The sequence below is a fragment of the Mastomys coucha genome, unplaced genomic scaffold (genome assembly GCF_008632895.1).
Source record: "Mastomys coucha isolate ucsf_1 unplaced genomic scaffold, UCSF_Mcou_1 pScaffold8, whole genome shotgun sequence".
In the NCBI taxonomy this organism is placed as follows: Eukaryota; Metazoa; Chordata; class Mammalia; order Rodentia; family Muridae; genus Mastomys; species Mastomys coucha.
Window position 1 is genome coordinate 60,337,615 of NW_022196914.1, and position 23,634 is coordinate 60,361,248.

The following is a 23,634-nucleotide window of genomic DNA, read 5'->3' on the forward strand; positions in this document are numbered from 1 at the left end:
GAGCAAAGAAAGGCTACGAATCCAGGTCCACTTGGAGCAAATGTCAGAGCTCACAACAACCATGACCCTACTTGCCTCTCAGGACTCTGTCTCCTTTCTCTAAAGTCCTTGTCTTTCCTTCTGGAGACATCATCAGCTGGGAGAAAAGACGGATCTCTACGGTGTAACAAACGCATTTATCTTCTCGTTGAGACCTTATTCTCTGCATTGGACTCAGAAAATGGTGGGAATCGGATGCCAGCAAATAGGCCAACACTAGACCAAAACAGTTTTCTCTTTCTATCTCCCTCTTTCACTGCAAAGAAAACTGTTGTCAAGAAGTGGTTTGCATCGCTCTGCACCCTGATTTCCAGCAAGCCCTACCTCTGAGCAAAGTCTGAGGTGAGTCCAGCCACCAGTCTCCAGGCAGCTTGGTACCAAGCATCAAAGTGAAGAATGGGTTATTCTAAATATTGCCTTCCAGGGGTACCTGAGCTCAGGAAGAGACTAAGGAAACACTCCTTCTCTCTACCTCAGCTCTAGTCACAGGAAGAAACTCACCTGCTGTCAGCAACTGGGAATTTCAGGGAACACACAGTGGGACTGAACCCCAAGGCTATCCTCACCCATGTGTGATGTCCTCAGAATCTTGTTCCACCAAAGTACTGAGTCGGAAGAAATGTAGGAGAATCTTACCCCTTGACCAGGATTTCCATTGCAGAGCACTCACTGCTTTGTAGAGTATCCAGAATATAACAATAAGCTGGAGACCATGTTTCTGCAGACAGTTGAAATTGTAAAAACCTATGCTCCTGGGCATGACGTCTCTCTGTAAGAATAAAACCAACTCTTCTGCTTAAGGAGCCATGGAAACCTTGTAGCAAAGTTCTTTCTGTAGGTCGAATGTCCCATTTCCTTTGAAATGTCAATTCTGTGATAGAATTTCAACTCTTCCCCATCTACTATCCCTCTCCAAAGACATCTGTCCATCAGTCATTCAGGAGGTTGGTTCCAGATGCCCCTGACCATACATTATATGAAATGCCATAGTACTGCATAAGCATACTTTACCCATATATATTTTTTCCCTCTGCAGTGCTGGGAGTTGAACCAACGGGCTCACTGATGCCAGGCAAGTGCTCTACCACTGAACTATCGCTTCAGTCCTCCACCTATATTCTGTATTTGATCTCTAGATTACCTATAATGCCTAGTTTAATATAAATATAAATTTTATATTGTATTAATTAGATGAAAAGAAGCTACACATTTAGTATGGAAATTTTTATCCTGAATATTTTGATCTACAATTTTATTCTGAATACTTTGATCTGCACTGGGTATGGAGCCCACATATACAGAGGACCAGCTATATTCAGAATTAAATCCACACACTAGTCATTATATAACATTCCTTGTTGCAACTGATACCAGGAAGCTGTATCACAAACACCCTATACTTAGAATGCTGTGGCAAACCTCAGCTCCTTATGTGACAAGCTTGTCATTACTGTAGTTGTTACATTTGTTACATTTGGAACTTCTCCCCACAGCCTTAAGGGGGTGGGGTGGGGTGGGTGGGAAACCATTTCTTCCCTTAATATTTTAATAGTTCCCTTAAAACCTACATTTCTATTAACACAGTTGGTGGTGATATTAGTTTAGCTTCCTAGTAATTATGTCACACTCATGATGAACAGCAAGCTTGTAGCTAACATTTTAAATTAACTTTTATACTTACCATACAGAATAATGGACTTTATTATGACATTATACATATATGCATACATATACATAAATACATATATATATATATATATATGGGGATATATATGCCCCCACTACTTTCCCTTTTACTACCCAATAACTCCTTCTGTTGTATATGTGTGTATGTTTGTGTATTCATATGTATAACAAATATGCATAATAAATGAAGATTCTCCCTCATTGCTCTTTCTTGTTCACCCCCTCCCTTTACACATCTCCACTTCCTTATACTTCACGTCATATTTAGACTCTCTTTATGAGAGAAAACATGCTATTTATCTTTCTGAGTTAAACTGAGTTAGGCTATTTTGCTTGATAAGATGATCTTCAGTTTCATACATTTTCCTGAAAATGATAACATCTCATTCCATTAAAAAAAAAAAAACTTTTATTGAGACTAGAGAGATGGCTCAGCAGTCAACAGCACTGACTGCTCTTCCAGAGCCCCTGAGCTCAATTCTCAGCAACCACATGGTGGCTCACAGCCATCTGTAATGGGGTCTGATGAGCTCTTCTGGTGTGTCTGAAGACAAGGACAGTGTACTCACATACATAAAATAAATCTTTAAAATAAATGGACATAAAAAACATTTTATTGGTTCTTTGTGAATTTGACATCATGCACCCCAATCCCACTCATTTCCTACTAACCTTTTACCTGCCCTCCACCCTTGCAACCTCCTTCCCAAAAAAAGAGAAAAAAAAATATCATTATAGAAGCTGTAGTGTGTCACAATGTGCCACACAGTATAACCCTTTTTCTACACCTCTTTGCTTGCAAATGTTCATTGCAATGACTATTTGGTCTGGTACAAAGCTTCTGGCTTCTGCTATTCTATCAATTTTGGAACCTCACTGGTACTCCTCTCAGATATCCTGTGGTTGCCCTGTGTCATAGAGATCCTGTAGTATTTGATCTGTAGGATCAGCCCCCACACACTCCAGCAGTTCATCTATGGGGTAGATGTTGGGGGTGGGTCAATTCAAAGCCCTGGATCTGGGTCTGAGAGGTGGCTGAGCTGCTTAGCCTGCTGGTTTTCCTGCTTTCGTGCCCGTGGGGTGGAGTAGCAACTCCTGCAACCAGGGCCAGCTCTACCCTGCTGCCCAGGCAAGATGTAGGGCCTGCTCTCCTGAATGTTGCACTGGGAAAGCACATGGCCAGTTCTCCCACTGTCATGACCCTGGGGCCACCTCTCTCACATAGATAGCAAGAGACAAAGGAGGGAAAGAGAGCATCTCTCCCTCATCCATGCCATTGCTCAGCAGACAGGCAGGGCCAGCTCTTCTGCACTCACAACAACCCAACATCCAGAGTTTGCTCTACTGTGCTGCCCAGGTGAAGTGTAAGGCCCACTCTCCCGAGTGCTGTAGCAGGTGAGGGGCAGGGCCAGTGTTCCCACTTGGATAACCTTGGGACCAGCTCTCTGCCTGCTATAGGTGGTGGTGGGGCATCTCTCTGTCACTCCTAGGGCCAGCTCTCCCATGATGAACAGGTGACAGGTAGGGTCAGTTCTGCACAGTCCTCAGACATCAACATGTCCCCGAGCTACAGCCCAGACCAAGGATGTCTTTAGTGGTCTTTAGTGGTAACAGATCCTTGCTGCTGCAGGGCCACAGACCCAGATGTAGTTTCTAGTGGCAGCATAGACCAGGACCACACCATGGTCTTAGGTGGCATCACCAGCTACTGGCATCAGACTGTTCCTCACTATCCTCGAGTCTCCAGTTCTACCTTTCTTCATTGTACCCACACCCTTCTGTTTATCTTCTAGTTCTCCACTACTCATTTGCTCTTCTTGATAACACTTGGAGTCTCTGAGTATCTGGGGTCATTGTCTCAGGGGTTGTCTCAGGAGTTTTCTACTCTGCTTCTGCATTATGGAGTCAGGCAGGGGTCATCTTGGGCACGGCCTGTTCCCCAAGGCCTGCCTAGCACCAGACTGGTAGTCATCTTAGGCTTGCTCTTTGCCCAGCTTGCCTAAGTGGCCCCTTGTGGGGTCATTTGTCTCAGGCTCACCTCCCACCCAGGAATCAGGGCTCTTTTAGTCTCTTGCTTGCTCCCTGTACTGGGAGCCAGTCTAGCCCTGACCTGTGCCTGGATGGTCATCTCAGGCTAGCTCCCTGCTTAGGCCCCTGGCACCTGAATAGTGCTCATCTCTGGCTTGCTTTCTTTCAGGGAATATCAGGCTACTAATCATTTAGATGTTCACAGGTCAGAACACTGAGCTTAAACATAGCATCTCTCCTCTCTGTCACCTACTGATGCACACATGACCCAGCAGCCACACCTGCACCACCTCTAGGGACAGGGCAGCCCATTCTTTCTTATACCTAGTTAAAATATATAACTTTGTTTTTCTTGGTAGCCATCTAGGCTGGTCCCATAGCTTGCCTATTGCTCATGGTAAAGCAACAAACCTAGGTATTTTAGTATTTCTATGCTGTATTGACTTATATACTTGGTTACATATCCAGTAATAGTAAACTGGTTCTACTTTTAGCTTTTGAAGACACTCCGTGAATCTGTGTGTGTCCAAATACTGAAGTTCTTTTCTCCAATTGGTTTTTGATCTATCAATAAAGATGCCACAGCCAGTGGTTGCCCAAAGGGAGACCGGGCAAGACCCTAAAATTTGCTTAGATGAGGATGCAGGGAAGGAGAGAAGAATCATCATGGCTCAGGGAGAGAGAGACAGATTAGATTTAGAGCTGCAGAGGAAAGATCGTCCAAAATGTAGTTAGGAAGGAACCTTGATCCTGGGAAGGGCTTCCCAGAAGCATCTTGGGTAGTGGGAAGGATTAGAACTGCTCAGCCTTTGAATAGCCAAGGCATTTCAAAAATAAGCTTGTGTGTGTGTGTGTGTGTGTGTGTGTGTGTGTGTGTGTGTGTGTGTGTATGTGTGTGTGTGTCTTTCATTCAAGAATCCAAAAAGTTCCTGGAGCACAAAGCAGAGTAGCTAAAAACCCACCGCTTCAGGTTCTCTGTGTGGTCCTGACAGTTCTGTACCTCATCATGTAGATCAGGCTGGCCTCAGACTCCCAGAGACCTGCCTGCCCTGCTCTCTGAAATGTTGGGATTAAATGTGAGAGCCCCCACACTAGACCCAAAGTTTGTTTTCTTATTGTCACTCTGACTGAGCTGAGGAGGAATCTCAGAGGAGGCATAATTTGTCGTTCTCTAATGGCTAAAGATGTTGAACACTTTTTTGAAATATTTATTAGCCATTTGTATTTCTTCCTTTAAGTTCAGTGCACTTGCTCATTTATCAACAGGATGATGGGTAGTGGATATTTAATTTTAATTTTTTAAAATAAATCCTAGGTGTCAATCCTCCATAAGACGTATAGTTAGCAAGAATTTTTCCCATTCTGCAGATTGTACTTTTCTCTGTGTTCATCACTTCCTTGGCTGGGCAGATTTTTTTTTAACTCCCCTGCCATTCCACTTATCAGTTCTTAAGCTATTTCCTGAGCCCTTCCCATCCATTTCAGAAAGACTTCACTTCTGCCTATATCTTAAAGCAAGTTTCTTATGTTCTCCTCTAGCAGTTTCAGATTTTATACTAAGATTCTTGATTAATTTTGGACTTATTCTGTGAATAATGAGAGATAAAAATCTAGTTCCACTCTTCTATCTGTGAATAACCAGTATTTTACTAAGTGGGAGAAAAATTGAAAGCATTTCATGAATGATATGAGGGTACTGTCTTAGGGTTTTATTGTTGTGAAGAGACACCATGACTAAAGCAACTCTTACAAAGGCAAACATTTCACTGGGGCTGGCTTACAGTTTCAAACACCATCACAGTATACACCATTATCGTCACAGTGGGAAGCATGGCAGTGTGCAGGCAGACGAGAAGAGCCAAGAGTTCTACATCTTGACCAGCAGTTAGCAGAAGGAGACTCTCTTGTACAGGCAGCTAGAAGGAGGGTCTCTCTTCTACTGGGAGGAGCTTGAATATAGAACCTTAAAGCAGGCCTCATCAGTGACAAACTTCCTCCAAGGCTACATCTACTCCAACAAGGCCACTTTCTAACAGTGCCACTTCCCACAGGCCAAGCACATTTAAACTATCACAGGTACTCCAAGGTTTCTGATCTGTCTACTCTTGCTCAATATAAACCTTGAAGCCTTAGCTAGAGTGGTGTGGCAAGAGAAGAAATGAAAGACACACAAATAGGAAAGAGGAAGTCGAATCTTTCCTATAGAAAATGCCATAGTCTTACACTTGGGAGACACTAAAGACTACAGGAAACTGCTAGATCTGATATACACTTTCAGCAAAGTAGCAAGATACAGAAATAACTTACAAAAATCAGTAACCTTTCTCCACATAAAAAGAAATCAGAGGAAAAAAATACTATTTGTAGTACCTTCAAGAATAATAAGATACCTAGAAATAAACCTAAGGAAGTGAAAGACTTGTAGACCGAATCTAAATGACTGAGGAGAAAACAGAAGAATCAAGAAGAAATACCTCCCTCCCATGCTTATGGACTAGAAGAATTAACATTGTAAAAATGACTATATGCCAAAAGCTATATAGAGTTTATGCAAACTCCATCAAAATTTCAATAACATTCTTTACAGAACTAGAAAAAAAAAAGTCCCTCACACCCATCTGAAACACACACACACAAATGCACAGGCACACACACACACACACACACACACACACACACCAAAGTGACCCTAAGCAGAAAGGGCAATGTTGTAGGTTTATATTGCCCAACTTCAAATTATACTTCAGAATTATAGTAATGAAATCAGCACGGCGCCAGCACAGTACCAACACTGTTACCACCATTTTCACATTAACTCTTGTGAATGGGCGGCTCAGTGTTCACCAGTGCTGCGGATCTACAGTTGATATTTATTACCTAATAACTAGGTTTTCCATTGGTCTTTACTCGATGTTCTCTTGGCCATCTCCATTTTTGCCTCTCAGTTTTGTCTTTTGGCATATTTATTCTCATTTAGATGGTTTGTGATCCTGACACTTGAACCTTCTGCCTTCTGTGTCATGTCTCAATTGCCAATAAGTATTGATCAGGCAAATGGTTCAGCATGCATCCACATGGCAGCCACATGGTAGGAAGAGAGAACTGAGTCCTCCAAGTGTTCCTCTCACCTCCACACATGCTCTGTAGCATGTATATGTCCCACACACATGTTAACTACTACCACAACAGCAATAATAATAAATGTAATAAAAATTTTAAAGCATTGACCAGGATAGTGTTGTGGTTTTGAATAGTCTCCTGGTGAGGTCTGTCCATAAACAGCCACCTTGGGCGTAATGGCCTAAACAGCTATGTGTCCATCTTAGCCAGTGTTTCTCAGTCTTCCTAATACTGTGACCCTTTAACACCATTCCTTGTGTTATAGTGATTCCCATCCATAAAATTATTTCTGTTGCTACTTCATAAGTATAATTTTGCTACTGCTAAGAGTCATACTGTAAATACCTGTGTTTTGTGATGGTCTTAGGCGACCCCTGTGAAAGAGTTCTCACCTTCAAAAGGAGTCGCAAACCCCCAGGTCAAGAACTCCTTATCTCAGCAGTCTATTGCTGAGTCCTGGTCTCCATATTCAATAGAGGATACAGCATGAAGACCATTGCTGAAAGCTCATTCCTTAGAGTGTAGCCTGAGGGTTAGGTAAGAACTAACCTGAGAAAAGTGACTGAGACACAGAACAGACTAGCTAATCTAGTGGCACTGTTGCCTGAGAAGGTAGACTCAGAACAGGAGGAAACCCGGAGGAAATTGCTTTATTCAAAGCAAGGAGACAGAACAGCAGCCTGTGTCATTCAGTCTGAAGTCAGGTAGAATCTCGTCACCATGGCAACTTGCTCTATAGAGTACACACTTGGAAAAAAATAATCACAATAAAAATGGTATGAATCTGAGTGGCTGACAAAGAGGGACAGGAAACAAGAGAGGCCCCCAAGGTGAGTCTAACCATGCGGTGACTATATGGTTGAGCTCCTGAGTATGCAAGCTCCCTAATGTGGCTTGCAAGGCACATCCTGTTTTGGAATCTGACATCGCTGAACTCCATACCATGGTCTCCCTCACCATGGTCTCCCTCAGCCCACCTCCAGAATGGCACAGGCTTTGACAAGGATGTTTCCATCAGCTCCTGCTGGCTTCTAGACATTACCATTCTCTATTCTGAGTTCTGTCCCATTGTCTAATTTGCTTTCTCACTGCGGGCTTTGCAGAAGATCCACATTGTGATTGGCTAATGTGGAGCCACGAGCACAGTCAAAACAGGGTTGCTTGCCTTGGGTCATTTCTTGTCTCTTTATCCTTAGGCTCTAAAGACAACCAATAGTAGGTTACAATTTCAGTGTCAAATTTGGGAGTTCTGCCATGCATTATTAATCTGGTTTTAAACTTTACATTCTCTTCCAGGGGCTCTATCCTTTCCCAGACCCCTGTCCAATCTTAGGGTGACAGGTTCTCTAAGCTTGCTTATTCTGCATAATTTCATCTCAGGGAGCTCTGGATGTCCCTGTTGGAGAAAAACAGGAAATGAGCGGGGGCTGCCATCCTGTCATCTGCAGACATTACATCACCTGCCCCTGGCCTTTCTGTCTGCATTGCTTTGATCCTGCCTGGCTTCTTAAAAGCTTTTGTTTTTGCTGTTAGCAGTTTCCAGGAGCCTCTTTGGGTCCTGGGATGTCACCTCTTTGGCATGATTCCTTCAGGCTTGTGTCATCCCTTGTGTTTGTCTTTGACTAAATGTGTCCCCCACTCCTCCCTTTTTTTCCTCTGAAGGAACAAAGTCATAACACTCATATTTTATCTCAGTCTCTCCGGGAACTCCTGATTAAGGCATCTTCCCTGGTAGAGCCACCGGCAATGAGATTGGATCTGTTTTTCTGGCTTCTGTCCTGAGCCTTCAGCTGCATAGACCACACACTGGTAGTGCAGTTCCAGAGGGGTGAGAACCAAAGAGCTTGTCTTAAAAATGCAACCCTAACCTAGGGTCTGAAATTAAAACAAAGAAGAAGCCCCCATGCTTAATAAGGAAAATAAAGGGTCTTACGAACTCAGATTTCCTTTATCGCCTGGGATATATATGATGGAAACTGGTAGGCCTTACCCTTACTCTTGGCTTTTCAAATCTCTAAGATCAAAATATTTTATATTAGCTTTGTGTGATGCATGTGCACACATGTACGTACACACGCATGTACATGAGAGGGATGCATATGCACATGTATGGGTGTGCTTGCATTGAGGAACAGCACATGAGAGTCCTGCTATGTAGCCCTGGGGTCCAACTCCATACCTGGCTAAAAACATTAACTTTTAGCAATATCATCAAGTTTTTCTGAGACATTTTAAGATATTCTAGACAACCACTTCCATGGGGACCAGAAGACAGAAAGCACCAGCGAGACTGCTGGCTAAGGTGGATTTGAAAATCAAAGCCTAATTGTTTGTTTGGGCCATTTTAACACTGTGAATTGGATCCCCCTCAATTTAATTTTGCTTGTCCTAACTTTATGTGTGTATGGGTATTTCACGTGCATCTATGTTTATGTACTACATGTATGCAGTGCCCAAGGAGGCTGGAAAGGGGCATTAAATCCCCAGGGACAGGAGTTATAGGTTTTTTTTTTTTTTTTTTTTTTGAGCTGCTGTTGGGTGCTAGGAGTCAAACCCAGGCCTCTTGAAGAGAAGGAGGTGTTCCTAACTGCTGAGTAATCTTTCCAACCCTAAAATCTCACAATTTTAAACAAATCTTTCAGACTTGGTCAGAAGAGAGGCCAGCATTAGAAGAAACAAGACTTTAAATATTAGTGAGAAAATCCTGCCTGAGTTGTAGAACCAGAATTTCTCACTACAGTAGTCAGTACTGCATGATTTGTCATCTTATGGCATTTTAGAAAGTGTGTTACACGCACTGTGATGGACATTAGAGCTTTGACTGTAGACATGAATCTCACAGTCATGCAGCACTGCCTCTGAGCAAAGCATCTTCCTCTTAATCCTCTTAATGTCTTCATTCAGCTTGCCCCACTCTACATGATCTTATGTGACTTGAATCGCTGTGCAAACCAACTTGATACAACAATACCAATTCCCTCTGTCCTTCCCACACTCAGGTACTAACCATTGTCCCCATTCCATGGAGATTCTCTGTGTGTGCACGTGTGGGCATGCATGTGGAGGTCAGAGGTCAACCTTCAGGGGCTGTCTATCTTGTTTTTTGACTCAGGATCTCATGTCTCACTAGGATGTCCCCCATTAGGCTAGGCTGGCTGGGACAAAAGTCCCATCCTGGAGAGAAAGACATGGTGGTGGAGGTGCGATCCACCTGGTCACATTGCATCCAGCCAGGAAGCAGAGAAAGGTGGAAACGGCTGGCCAGCCTACTTTCTTCTTTCTGTGTGTGGTTCTCACCCCATAGAATAGTGCCATCCCATATCAGATATTCTGAACATTAGATATTTACACTACAATTCTTAACAGTAGTAAAATTGCAGTTATGAAGAAGCAATGAAATAATTTATGGTTGAGGGGTCACCAAACCTGAGGAACTGTAGTAAAGGGTCCCAGTTTCAGGAAAGTTGAGAACCACTGTGTTAAAAGATTCAGTGTCCTGGTAGGGAGCAGTTTACGGTTTGGAGGTATCCGGCTTCTGGTTGAGCCTCACATAAAGGAATGAGAGATGACTGGGTCTCTAACCTTCCCTATTCATGGAGACCCAACCCTTGTAGCCAAATTACCCCCTCAAATGTCCCCCTGCAAAGACCATCATTTGAATTTGGTTTTCCAGTATGTGCATCACTGATATCTAGCCCATTAGAGACTCTTTAGTTCTTATGTCCACAGATGATAATTTGCTAAGCCCTCTTGTATGAGGAGGGAGCCTGGAATGTGACTATTTTAGCCTTTGCTGCTGACGGAACGGTTAATAGAGCGACTTACACAGATGTGTCACCATGCTGTTCAAGGTGGCACTCTTTTTTTTTCCAGAACTTAAGAAGTAACATTTTCCACTGAATCTAGAAGCTTAAAACTTCCCTGTGCAGAGAAAGGGCAGCCAGAGGGCATTGGCAAAGAAATCGTTTTTCGTTACCAACCAGTCATTTTTATTAACAGATAAAAGAAGAACATTTGGCTAGGCTCATGGGAAAAGGTCACTCTGTCTAGAAACAATAATTAGTAAAATTTGATCCACAAAGAGAGATTCTGGCACCAAGTGTTCCGAGTACAACAGCCACCATGAGCCCACACAGATCACCTTGGAGCATAAAACTGCCCAATCCTGCTGGTTGAGAGTAGCTGACTGTTCTGGGGGGAAGCAGAAACGGAAACTGACGTCAAGACTCACTGTGTAGACTTCACAGGTTTTGAAACTTGCTGTATGTTGCAAATTGTACCTAATTTCCACTAATACATTCGTCATTCTTTAGTTACTTTCCTCTCTCTTACATCAAAATACCCAGCAGAAGTGATGTAAGAAAGAAAGAATTTATTTTGGCTCAGGCTTTAAGAAAGGATGCTTAAAGCAGTCCACGATGCTGGGGAAGGTGGTGCTCGAAGGGGCACAGGGTACCAGTCACAGAGGATCCGTAATCAGGAAGTAAAGAGAGGTGAAGGGTTGGATGCTCTGCCCACTTTTTAGTGCTCTGTGGAAGAGCTTTGCCCATATCCAGGGTGCATTTTTCCTCCTCAGTTAAACCTCTCTGGAAATACCATCACATCCAACAGGAGGTTTGTCTTGTAGGTGAGTATACACACACACACACACACACACACACACACACACACAGAGAGAGAGAGAGAGAGACAGAGACAGAGACAGAGACAGAGACAGAGACAGAGGGGGGAGGGAGGGACAGAGAGAGAGAGAGAGAGAGAGAGTGGAACAGTGATATTTCATTTGCTGGGTATTATAGACACTCAATAGTTCACTATGGTGGCATTTAATTGTGCCGACTTGATAGGATTTAGACTCACGATGAAAAAACTTCTATGGGTGTGTCTCTGAGGGTTTTTCTTGGTTAAGTTCACTGAGGTGGGAAGACCCTCCCTAAATATACTCGGCCTGAACTGAACAACAATGAGAAAGTGAGCTGAGTGCCAGCATTCATCTCCTGTGTCCTGCTGTCCCCTGCCCTGGCGAACTGTGACTGGAACCATAGGTCAGCTAAATCCTTCCTTCTCAAGTTGCTTCTGTCAGGTTTTGTTTGGTTGTATTTTTGTGCTTTCGTTTGTTTTTTTCATAGCAGTGAGACAGGAGCTAACACAGTTGTATTGATTATAAAAGATGGAAGTCAAGAGCTGCCACTTACCTAATCCTCTGCCCTCTTATCACTATTAAACATGAGCCTTGTTGTAAAAGGGATTAAATGTTCTAGCTAGCCTGTATGAAACACACACAATCCAGGTATTTTATTTAAAAGCTGTGAGCCTAGATTGGGCAGGTTTGGAGCTATTTTAACTTATATCTTAACCATATGCCCCTTGTTTTTTGCTGTATCTCTAGGCCACGTGATCATGGTCCATCTCTTCTCATGGCAGCTTCCTCTCTTTGTCTCTTTTTTCCTTTACCCTGGTTTCTCCTGAGACCCCACTCAATCCTCAAGTCCCACCTTTCTCTCTCTATTGCCCAATCACAAGCATTAGCCTTTTATTGTCCAACTAGCTTGGGGAGCAAGGTTTACATAGCATTACTTGATATACATGAGGGTCTCCTCATCAGAGAGGGGCAGCCAGATCTCGGGAAGCAGTATTTAGCATTTGAATACATGGGCAAACCTTATATCAGCCCTAATTTTGTAGAAGGAAACTAGGTTGAGAAGGTTCAACTCACCTACTCTTGGCTTCCTGGTCAGAGCTGGAATTTGAGCAGAGGCTTTTTGACTCCTAGGTCAACATGCTTGACCATTACGCAACCATCAGTGCAGCACAAAAAATCAAACAAGAGGATCACAGTGTGCTCCCAAGGCAGGCCAGCCCTCCCCTCTATTCAATATCAGGAAAAGAAAGAAATGATCTCGAAATTTTGAAAATTCTCAAGTGACTGAACTCAAAATAGAAAAGCAGGAAAGCCTTTGACCAGCTTTAGAAATCCTCCAAACTCCTTGGATTCTGCTGTTTGAAAGCTAGCCTCAGCCTTTCTGGTCTATTTTTAGATCTTAACAGGTACCATTTCCTGGATCTGTGGCTAGGTTGGAACATCCTTATGAGTTTTTACATCTTTTTTTTTTTTTTTTTTTAAACACAGAAAGAAAGATAGCTAAAAATGTAGCAAAAACCATACAAAATCAGAGTCTAACACTGAAGCAGTAAGAGGGCACACATACCCAAGCACACTGTTTGTTGTGGCTGTCCTTCCTGCAAGGTGAAACCCCTCAGAAACGTCATTTGCTCTGATCTAAGTCTGGGATCTGAAGTTCCTTTGAGTTTCCTAGTACCCCTTCTAAATGGTATCTGAAACCCCAGTGGACATGGGAGACAAACTGTAAACACTCTGTGTGTGTGACCCTGGCTCAGCAGCTGCATTGACTTCCAAAGCCTCATTTGTCATATTATGGTTTGTGGCCCAGGGGGTGGCACTGTTAGGTGGTATGGCCTTGTTAGAGGAAGTTTATCACTGTGGGGTGGGCTTTAAGACCTTCATCGTAGCTGCCTGGAATTCAGCCTCTCCTAGCAACCTTCAGATGAAGATGCAGAACTCTCAGCTCCTCCTGCACCACGCCTGTCTGGATGCTGCCACATCTCCTGCCTTGATGATAATGGACTGATCCTCTGAACCTATAAGCCAGCCCTAATTAAATGTTCTCCTTATAAGAGTTGCCTTAGTCATGGGTTTTGTTCACAGCAGCAAAGACCTAACTAAGACAGTCACTCAGGTCAATACTAGGAACCAGGAATGAACAAACATGCCAGACATCGAAAGTGAACTGAGCTCATGAATTCTGCTGACCAGTGAGTTCTGGGGCCAGGTCTGCTCTTAGGTCTCATTTGCTGTGGGTCATTTGTCTCCCTACTGAAGTGCTTTGCTCACCCATGGGGAAGAACCATCATCCTTTGCATCTCAATCCTTTGGACACAGCCTCTCAGGCAACACATGCTTAGCTGCATTACTGTAGATCTGGAGCCATGAGTGGAATCCTCACCTCCTGAAATAAACCTAGAAAGGAAAGAGGTAACAACACACAAATGTACCCTGTTGCCCACTGGGACAACACAACGCTATTTCTTCCCAAAGACCCGAGAAGAACAAAATCATTACTGGCTTGTGGCAAGCTGCTAAGAAAGCTGGGTGGGATGGCGAGAATGACCTCTGTTTTCTCCCATTTGGAGACTTTGTGAGACTTTTAATATTTTGTAACAATCAGGTGGTATTGCTCTGTGGGTCCTGGCTATCTGGCTACCCAGATGGAAAGTAAGGATGGCATTTTCCCGATGGACACGAAGGCCTAACTGCCCCCAGATACTGGACACCTGCCCAGAGTTATATTCCTTTAAGTTATACCTTCTCCATACTGCCCTAGTGCATGTGTGTGTGTGCATGTGTGTGTCCGTGTGTCTGTGTGTGTCCGTGTGTCTGTGTCCGTGTGTGTGTGTGTGTGTGTGTCTGTGTGTGTGTGTGTGTGTGTCTGTGTGTGTGTGTGTCCATGTGTCTGTGTCCGTGAGTGTCCGTGTGTGTGTGTGTGTCCGTGTGTCTGTGCATGTGTGTGTCCGTGTGTCTGTGTGTGTGTGTGTGTCTGTGCCCGTGAGTGTCCGTGTGTGTGTGTGTGCATGTGTGTGTGTGTGTTCCAATCTATCCTCCTGCTCTCTCCCACGGTGGTTGAGAAGCACGTGTAACCTTTTCCTATTACTTCCCTCCTAAGTGGCCTAACTACTGAGCTAGGAGGGTATTTTGCTTTCTTCCTATTAAAATTTACTTGGGAAGATAATTCACATCTTCTGTTAAGAGTTATTCAGAGTAGACCGTTTTGGTAGCATTATAAATGATGCCTTTATAAAAGTGAATATTCTGATGAATAAAAAGAGAATTGTCTCTGTGTGTGTGTGTGTGTGTGTGTGTGTGTGTGTGTATTACTGTGTGTATGGTGTATGTGTGTTCAATGACACACACACATGGACCCACAGTAAGACATTAGGTGTCTTCCTCTATTGATCCTAATACTGGATCAATATTAAAGCAGGATCTTTGGCTGACCTGGAAGCTAGACAGGATGACCAATGACTAGTTGGGCTCTCTACCTGTCTCTAACCCTCAGTACTGGGGTTACAGGCACATGTAGCCACACCCGGATTTTCATGTGAGTGTTGGGATCCAACCTTAGGCTTCCCAGTCTTTATAATTGAAGACCAAGTGCTTTTATCCATTGAGCTTTCTCATCAACCACTAAACTTGACTTTTGTTTACAGATTTTTATAACCTCGAACTTGTCAAACTCTGTTATTAACCATAATATTATTTTGGCCAAATTTGGCTTACTTTCTTGGAAAATTATACTATCTGCCAATATCATCCTGAAGCTTCTTATTTCCTCTCTGTCTTAGTGTACCAACTCAGAGTTCTAGAACAAAGCTGACTGAAAGCAATGAAACTACAGCTGAGCTTCCACAGCATCGCTGTGAAAATTGGGACAGTTGAGGTCTAATTTACTAACTTACACACAGTAAGATTCATCTTTCATAAATGTATATACAGATTTTTTTTCCTGAGGCAAGGTTTCTCTGTGTAGCCCTGGCTGTCCTAGAACTTACTCTGTAGACCAGGCTGGCCTCGAACTCAGAAATCTGCCTGCCTCTGCCTCCTGAGTGCTGGTGTTACAAGTATGCACCATACTTGGCTTCATTGTTTTTGTTTTGATTTGATTTTGAGGTAAGGCCTCACGTACCCTAGACTGGTCCCAAAGTCACTGTGTAGCTAAAGGGGACTCCTCCCAAGTCTGGGATTACAGGCATGCACCAACATGCCAGGTTCCATCCCTTTGTGTAATTGAGTGCCATTTATTTCATTTTAAGGCTGTAACATAATCCAATTTTATCTATTCACCAGTTTACAGACATTTGGGTTGTCTCCTGTTTGGGCCAGCTATGAATAAATCTGCTGCAGATATTCATATGCAAGATTTTGTGGACGTATGTCAAAATTTATTTTGAGTAAATACCTAGCAGTAGGGTTGCTGCGATACACCATACATGTAAAATTAACTTCAGAAGAAGTTGCCAAAATGCTTTCCAAAGTTGCCGTACCAGCAAAATGGCAATGAGTGAGAGTTTCAGTTGTTATGTATCTTTGCCAGTACTTGCTTGGTATTTTCAGATTTAAAAAAATGCCATCCATTCTTGTAGGTAAATACTGGCATTTCCTTGTGACTTTAATTTTTATTTCCCCAACGACTAACAAGAAGCTTAGTTGCCATCCCTACCTCTCCTTTACTGAAAGCTGTGAAAATCGAGTGATTGTTTTTAACCTCAGGACTCTTTGTTCTCTTTGGTGAGTTGTCAGAGTTGTTAGATGTGTTCTCCAAGTGACTCCCATACTCCATCTCTGCTGTGTACAGGGTCTTCACCCTGCCTGTGGTAAAGTTCATTTCATCAGCTTTGCCCTTTATGATCTGTGTTTTCTGTTTTGATTAAGCAACCCTTCTTGATCCAAGTTCCAAAAAAGTGATTCTATGTTTCAATCTAGGATTTTTAAAGTATTAGGTTTTTATATTTGGGGTTTTTGCTTGTGTGTGTCTGTGAGTGTATGTGTGTGTCTGTGTGTTTGTGTGTGTGTTTGTTTGTTTGTGTGTGTGTGTGTGTGTGTGTGTGTGTTTGAGTGTGCGTACACATGCCCATCATGTGCCTGTGACAGAGAGAGAAGAGGGAGAGAGAGAGACAGACAGTTCATGTGTATGCAGGCACACCACATATCAGAGCTATGCATGTGTGCTCATGTGTATTCAGACTAATGGTCAATGTTGGATGTCATCTCTTAAGTTCTGTTCACATGTTTTGAAAGACAGGGTCTCTCATTAGGATGTAGGTCTCACTGGCTAGGATGGCTAGAGGTAAGCTCCCAGAATCTACCTGACTGCCCTCCTTGTGGAAGAATTGCAAACACAAATGCACACTGCCTCATGAACTGCCAATGTACAGCACCTCTATTGGAGTTTTGGGGGAGGTCCTGGGGGAAACTCAGACCTTCATGCCTGGTAAACACCTTACTTAAACAGTGAACTATTTCCCTGGCCCATGTGTCTCACTGGATACTCTTTCTAGAACATTTTTTATGAGGCAAGAATGGATGAGAATTCTATTGCCTCGTTGCTTTTGCAGGGTCTATGATCTATTTCTGACCACGGACCATCGCTGATACCAATTGTGTGGGCTTTTCCCACACCAACACCCAATTCTTCATCTCTCCAGATGCCAAATGGAGTCAAACAATTCAAAGAAATTCTTAAATTAACCTCTCAGAGTTAGTGTTAGAGCCCATACAGCACTGCTCTTAGTATACATGTCAAGGCCAAGCTCAGGTCTCCAGTGCATCTGACCAAAAGCTCCCATGATTCACTGCCTGGGTTGAATTATTTGTTACAATAGCTCTCAAAACTCAGGAAACTACCTTGTATCTTACAAAGGATATATTTGAAGAATAGTCAGTTAGATATAAATCACAGGGTAAAGAATAGGGGGCCAGAGGTTCCATGCACCCTCCAGGGGATCCACCTTTCAATACTGTGCTTTTGGATTAGAATAACTAATATTGTCAAAATGTCTGTACTACCTAAAGAAATCCCTGTTGAAATGTTCATAAAATTCTTCATAGGCACAGCAAGACAATCCTGAAATTCATATGGAATTAGTTACTCAAATAGGCAGAACACTGAATAAAACCAACAGAGCTGGAGGCATCCTATTTAAATCCAAAACATACTACAAACCTATTGTAGCTAAAACAGTATGGCACTGTTACCATGAAATGTAGAGGCTAATGTGGCAGTTTAAATATGCTTGTCTCAGGAAGTGGCACTATTAGGAGGTGTGGCCTTGTTAGAGGGGCTTTATCACTGTGGGGTGGGCTTTGAGGTTCTATGCTTAAGCTATATCCAGGGCAGAAGAGGCATTCCTCCAGGCTGCCTTTGAATCAAGATATAGAACTCTCAACTCCTTTAGCACTATGTCTGCCTGTACACTGCCATACCTCCCACCATGATAATAATGGACTGAACCTCTGAACCTGTAAGCCAGCCCCAATTAAATGTTTTCTTTATAAGAGTTGCCTTGATTATCTTGTCCCTTCACAACAACAAAACCCTAAGACAGCCAGTGAAATTAAATAAGCACAAATATATTTGCAGACCTCTGACTTTGGACAAAGCATCAAGGATTACATTGGGGAAAAGATGTCTTTTCAAGAAATACTATCAGGGAAACTAGATACACCTATGTAAAAGAATGAAATTAAATATGCTGTATAAAAAAACACAAAATGAATAACTATTTTATTTTAAAACATTGGTCTAGGTTTTTTTAAGGCTATAACTAAAAACACAGCAACAAAGATGAAAATTGAGAAGAGTATATCAATCCAAAAGACTGCTCAGAGTGGAGGAAGCATGCAACAGAGCCAAGAGATGATCTACAGAATGGGAGAGGTTCTATAGCTCAGGGGTCAGAGTGCTGGTCCAATGGAATGAGAGAAGATACTAACAATACATCTACTCAGGAGGTATTATCTAGAAGACAGAAAGGAATCCAAACAACACAATAGCACATTAGTTATAACAACGCAATATTAGAGTGGGAAAAAGAACTAAATACACAATTTCTCAGGGACAAATGACCAACACAGACACAAAAGGTGCAGATGTCACTAATCATCAGGAAGATAGACACAAATGAAACCTGCAGGATGTGTCACTTTGTTACAGTTAAAATGACTCTTATCAAAAAAAAGATAGTAATAAATTCTCTTCTAAGATCCATGGCCTCCCTAGATCCAGAAAATTGGCTAGATTTCCAGTACCAGGCATGATTTTTCTCCTGTTGAGAGAGCCTTAAGTCCAATAGAGAGCTGTTGTTGCCACCATGTGAGTGCCACCTACTGCACCTTTGTGGATTTCTTGTCCTGCTGGTTATTATTGATCACCGATATTACCACTGGGTAGGACCACTGGGTTAAGTGCTTCCCTCCTTTGGTAGTATGCACAGCATGTTTTGGCTGCAGGACAGAATTTCAGGTTAGAATCCAGGTTGAATAACCCAAGTCCTGTGTCCTAAGTGTGTGTTCTCTTCAGTGATATGGGGCTTACTGTAGGGGACTTACCGTTAGCTTCTAAGAGGCAATGGAGGGCAACAGCAATAATCTATATTGCTTTGGGAGTGACTTGGAGTTCCATGGACATCCCTTCAAAAGGAGGTTCCTCATTTCTGGTCTTGGTTTTCTGTTACTCTATGGTTCTTGTGGGGAACATTTGTCAGCCCAAATGGCATATCTTTCTCTCTCCCTCTCTCTCTCTCTCTCTCTCTCTCTCTCTCTCTCTCTCTCTCTCTTTCTCTCTCTCTCTCTCTTTCTCTCTCTCTCTCTCTCTGTGTCTCTCTTTCCCTCCCTCTCCCCCCTCTCTCTCTCACACACACACAATGTATAGTATATAACTAAGGTATAAATAAAACAAAATGATTCCTTGAGTCAGTGGTTTTCCACTTTCCTAATGCATGGCCCTTTAATACACTTTTTTATGTTGTGGTGACCCCCCCAACCATAAAATTATTTTTGTTGCTGCTTCAATACTGTAATCTTGCTACTATTATCAATTGTAATCTAAATATCTGATATGTAGGACATCTGATATGATACCTTTGTGGAAGTGTCATTCAAACCCCAAAGGGGTTGCGACCCACAGGTTGGGAACCACTGCCTTGAGGCTTTCTCAAACCACCTTGGTGTTATTTGTCCCTCCTCCCTCTGGACTGACCTTCCTCCTCCCTCCCTAGTTGGTGCTCTGGTCTCCATTTTTCTGTTTCCCACCTCAAATCTCCTAGTCCTCTCTCATCCCGTGGCTCCTTTATACATTCCTGTTTGCTGTGGTTACTGAATTGTCTTTTGTGTGGCATAAAAGAATCTAGTTTTGTGCTCACTTCAGCAGCATATATACTAAAATTGGAAAGATACAGAGAAGATTAGCATGGCCCCTGATTTAAAAAAAAATCTAGTTTCGTTACTTTACACATGCTTACTCATTTCCCTCAAAATATTGGTTAAATAAACCTTCCTTTTTCCAGGTATGTCCTGATGCCTTTGTCAGAAGTCAGAATGGAATGTTGTTTGATCCATAAAAAGAAAGGCCTTCTATCCTCTGGGGAACACAGATGAGCCTGGCAGACATTGCATTAAGTTTTCACTTATGTGGGAGCTAAAATAAAAGTCATTCTCACAAAGTGTGGTAGAGCACACCTTTAGTACCATTACTCAAGAGGCCAAGGTAGGAGATTTGTCCATAAGTTTGAGGCCAGCCTGTTCTACATTGTGAGATTCAGGACATTAGGAATGAATAGTGGGAGCCTGTCTCAATTTTTAAAAGTTGTTTTTAGCAGTAGGGATTAGAGTCACGTTTACCAGAGTCTTAGATGAATGGGTAGTAGAGACGGGGTAGTTAATGCATTCAGGGGTGTAGACAGGAAAGAGGGTAATTTCTAATGTTTGTTAGCAGAGCAGGCTACCTGTAGTTGACATCAATTAATTATCTACTTTTAAATAGTGAATAGCAAAGCTTTTGAATATTCTCAATATTAGGAAATGATCATTATTTGAACTGGTGGCTATGCCAATCATCCTGACATGATCACTATACACTGTAGACTTGTGTTAAAATACCACATTGCACCTTACAATTTTAATGTGCTAAAACCTCTACAATTTTAATGTGTCAGTTAAAAATGTTTAAGTGTCAAACATTTACCATCAACTTCTATGGGTCAGGGTTTAGGAGCAGCCTCACTGGTGTGGTAGCTGAAAATTTCTCTGAGACTGAGGTCAAACAGTCAGGTCAAACAGATCACTGGGATCAAGCTGTCAGTCAGGGCACTGGTCACCCCAGCATTTGAACACTGCTCAGGACCCCCTCCAGGTTCACCTCATGCTCTCTGGCAAGCTTCTGCTCCTGCTGGGCCTGTGGGCTGAGAGCCTCTTTTTCCTATCATTATGTGAGTCTCCCTCCCAGGATTTCTCACAGCCTCGTGGCTTTCTTTGGCTAGAGTAAGAGATGATGGAGACAACCTAAGAGAGAAAGCATGGTTTGGGGGAGTTTTATTTTGAGAGGTTTTGCTTCTGTATTAGTTATGACACACTTCCTCTTACAAGGCCACAAGTCCTAATCTTCACCAACTGGGAACCAAGTATTCGAATGCATGAGGCTTATTTGGGACGTTGCTTCAAATTATCATGGTTCAATTGTTGACTTATTTTTAGGTAGTGTGAAAAAGAGTGGGCTTCACTGTGAGCTTCTCACCCCTATATATCACAGTGCCTTGCTCATACTCAAGATGTACTGCCTTCCCCATCACTCTTCACCTCTGGCTGGGCTTTTTGTCTCACAGAGTCTTCTTTCTGCACCTCTCTCTCTGTCGGTCTCACTGTCTCTCTCTGTCTCTGTCTCTGTCTCTCTCTCTCTCTCACACACACACAGAGAGAGAGAGACAGAGAGAGAGAGAGAGAGAGAGAGAGAGAGAGAGAGAGAGAGAGAGAGAGATGTAGTACAGGGTTCTGGCATGCCAAGAGGTGGGAGGAAGTGGGGCTTGTTTTAGAGACTGCCTGCCAGTCAGTGGCTGTCAAAAGTTCTCCACTATATATGCAAACTTTAGTTCGTCTGCTTCTCAGCTGAAGCTTGGTTGCTCACGCCCTTTAAGTAACTTGCTCTTTGGATGTGTTTTCAGGTGGTGGAGCGGAGTGATTCCGGAGTTCTGATGGCATACTTTGGTTACCTTCAGTGTGAGGCTCTTTTGCTCCAGGTGAGAGCTGTGTCCTCACTGCCTTGTCCTGGTCACTTGGAACAGAGGGTCATCCAGACCCTTGGCCTTTCCAGAGAGCCAGTTTTATATATTGTGTTGGTTTTTTCTTCCTTGGCTTTCTCTTTTGAGTTTTATTGTTTTCTGTTATCAGCATTATTTACTTCCTTCTTGAATTGGGTTCATTTTTCTTTTTCCAGTTCCTTAAGGGGTGTCTTAACTGTCTCTTCTCTAATGAGCAGTCAGAGCTAGGAATCTCCTTCTGGACTCTCCAGCTGCAGTTGGACAGCACTGACAAAGGGTTTTCTATCTTGTGTTTCTTTTCTTTTGGTTTGGTATGTTCGTTTGTTTGGTTGGTTTTTCTTTTTGTTTTTTAAAACAGAATTTCTCTGTGTGTTCCTGGCTGTCCTGGAATTCATTCTGTAGACGAGGTTGGCCTTGGACTCACAGAGATTTGCTGTCTCTATTTCCCAAGTACTGGGATTAAAGGCGAGTGCCACCATGCCCAGCCCTGGAATTGAGTGTTCATCCTTAGATCTGTCATTCTTCTAGCTTCTTTCCATTAACTCCACCTAGTCTTTGCTTGTATCTTCCCTTTTTATTCCTTTGTATAATTCTATCTTGGCAGACAGTTAACATCTTACTCTTATTAAAAAACATTGCATGCTTTCTCTGGAATTTAGTGAACTACACTTCTTCCCAGTAGCATTACTTTTTTTTTTTTTTTTTTTTTTTTTTTTTTTTCATTCTGAGCCCCACGGTCTAATGTTTTAAATCATGGCCTAGATACTAACCTTTCATAGCAATGAAAATAAGACAAATGCATTCTAGATGTGTCTTTATTTTATCACTTTAGCGCTCTCCATCTCCTGTGACTCAAAGCTTCTGTGATGTCATGGTCCCAGTGCTTGCAGAATTTCTTCGTAACACAAGCCCACTGCCAATAAATTATTCTAAGCTTTCTGGGAAAGATTTTACTTTTTATCCACGTATGAGAAGCAATTCCTCTGAGTAGAGCATACAAGCATAACTAGTCCCAGTCATTTACAGAGTCATCCCTTTGTCTCCTGGTTCACATAGTCTCTGACGATACCTTATTTCTTGCTGTTGCTCTGGATGTGTCATCTCTGGATGCTGTCATATTTTTCTCATTAGCTCTTGGTTACAGCAGTTCAGTGTCCATCTGTCTCGTGTGTGTGCTGTTTATCCTTCCTGGAGTTCTCTAGTTGATGTTGGTCCCTGATCTGGTGGGTAGGTTATTTTTCTTGGTGCTTCAGTGTGGATAATTCCTATTGTCCTGTCTTCAAGTTTGCTGATTCTGTTATTGATCTTGTGAATGGAATTTTCATTTCATATCCTGTTTTTATTCATTTGCCGGCATTTCCATTTGATTCTTTGATACACTTTGCTTCTCGTTCATGTTTTTCTTGTTCCCCTTCTGATCCTTCCACGTATTAGTCTTGATTGGTTTAAAGTTCCTTAAAGTAGTTTTCCAACATCTGGTTCATCTCTGAGACATCTTTAACTGCTTCATGTACTGACAATGGGTTGTGTCTTTCTTATCTTTTTGTGTGTGCTATGGCTGAATTAACTCCCAGACATTTTACATTCTTTACAAATAGGTCATATGTACATATAGGCAAAACTCTTCTGTTAGGTCCTCATTGTGGAGCATTTTTAGGATACTCTTTTAAAAATAGATTTATTTTACTTTTACGCGGACTTTTTACGCTGCCGTGTTTGCGATTTCTTAATTGGTTATATTCATCAACAGAGTCCCGGAATGCCAGCTAAAAGATCACTGAAACTGGATGGTCAGATTGAAGAAAATTCATTTTGTCCTTCAAAAATCGTGAGGAAGAAAAGTATTACAGCTTATTCTCCAACTACTGGAACTTA

The 23,634-nt window shown here is 42.5% G+C and overlaps 2 non-coding genes across 2 annotated transcripts; one reads left to right on the forward strand and one right to left on the reverse strand.

Annotated features, from left to right (window-relative positions):
* Positions 1-3,924: 3,924 nt before the first annotated feature.
* Positions 3,925-4,056, reverse strand: LOC116084000. Its single transcript, XR_004115980.1, has one exon. It is a non-coding gene; the product is annotated as a small nucleolar RNA SNORA17 (small nucleolar RNA).
* A 15,805-nt stretch (positions 4,057-19,861) lies between these two features.
* LOC116084070 lies at positions 19,862-19,966 on the forward strand. Its single transcript, XR_004116032.1, has one exon. It is a non-coding gene; the product is annotated as a U6 spliceosomal RNA (small nuclear RNA).
* Positions 19,967-23,634: the final 3,668 nt, after the last annotated feature.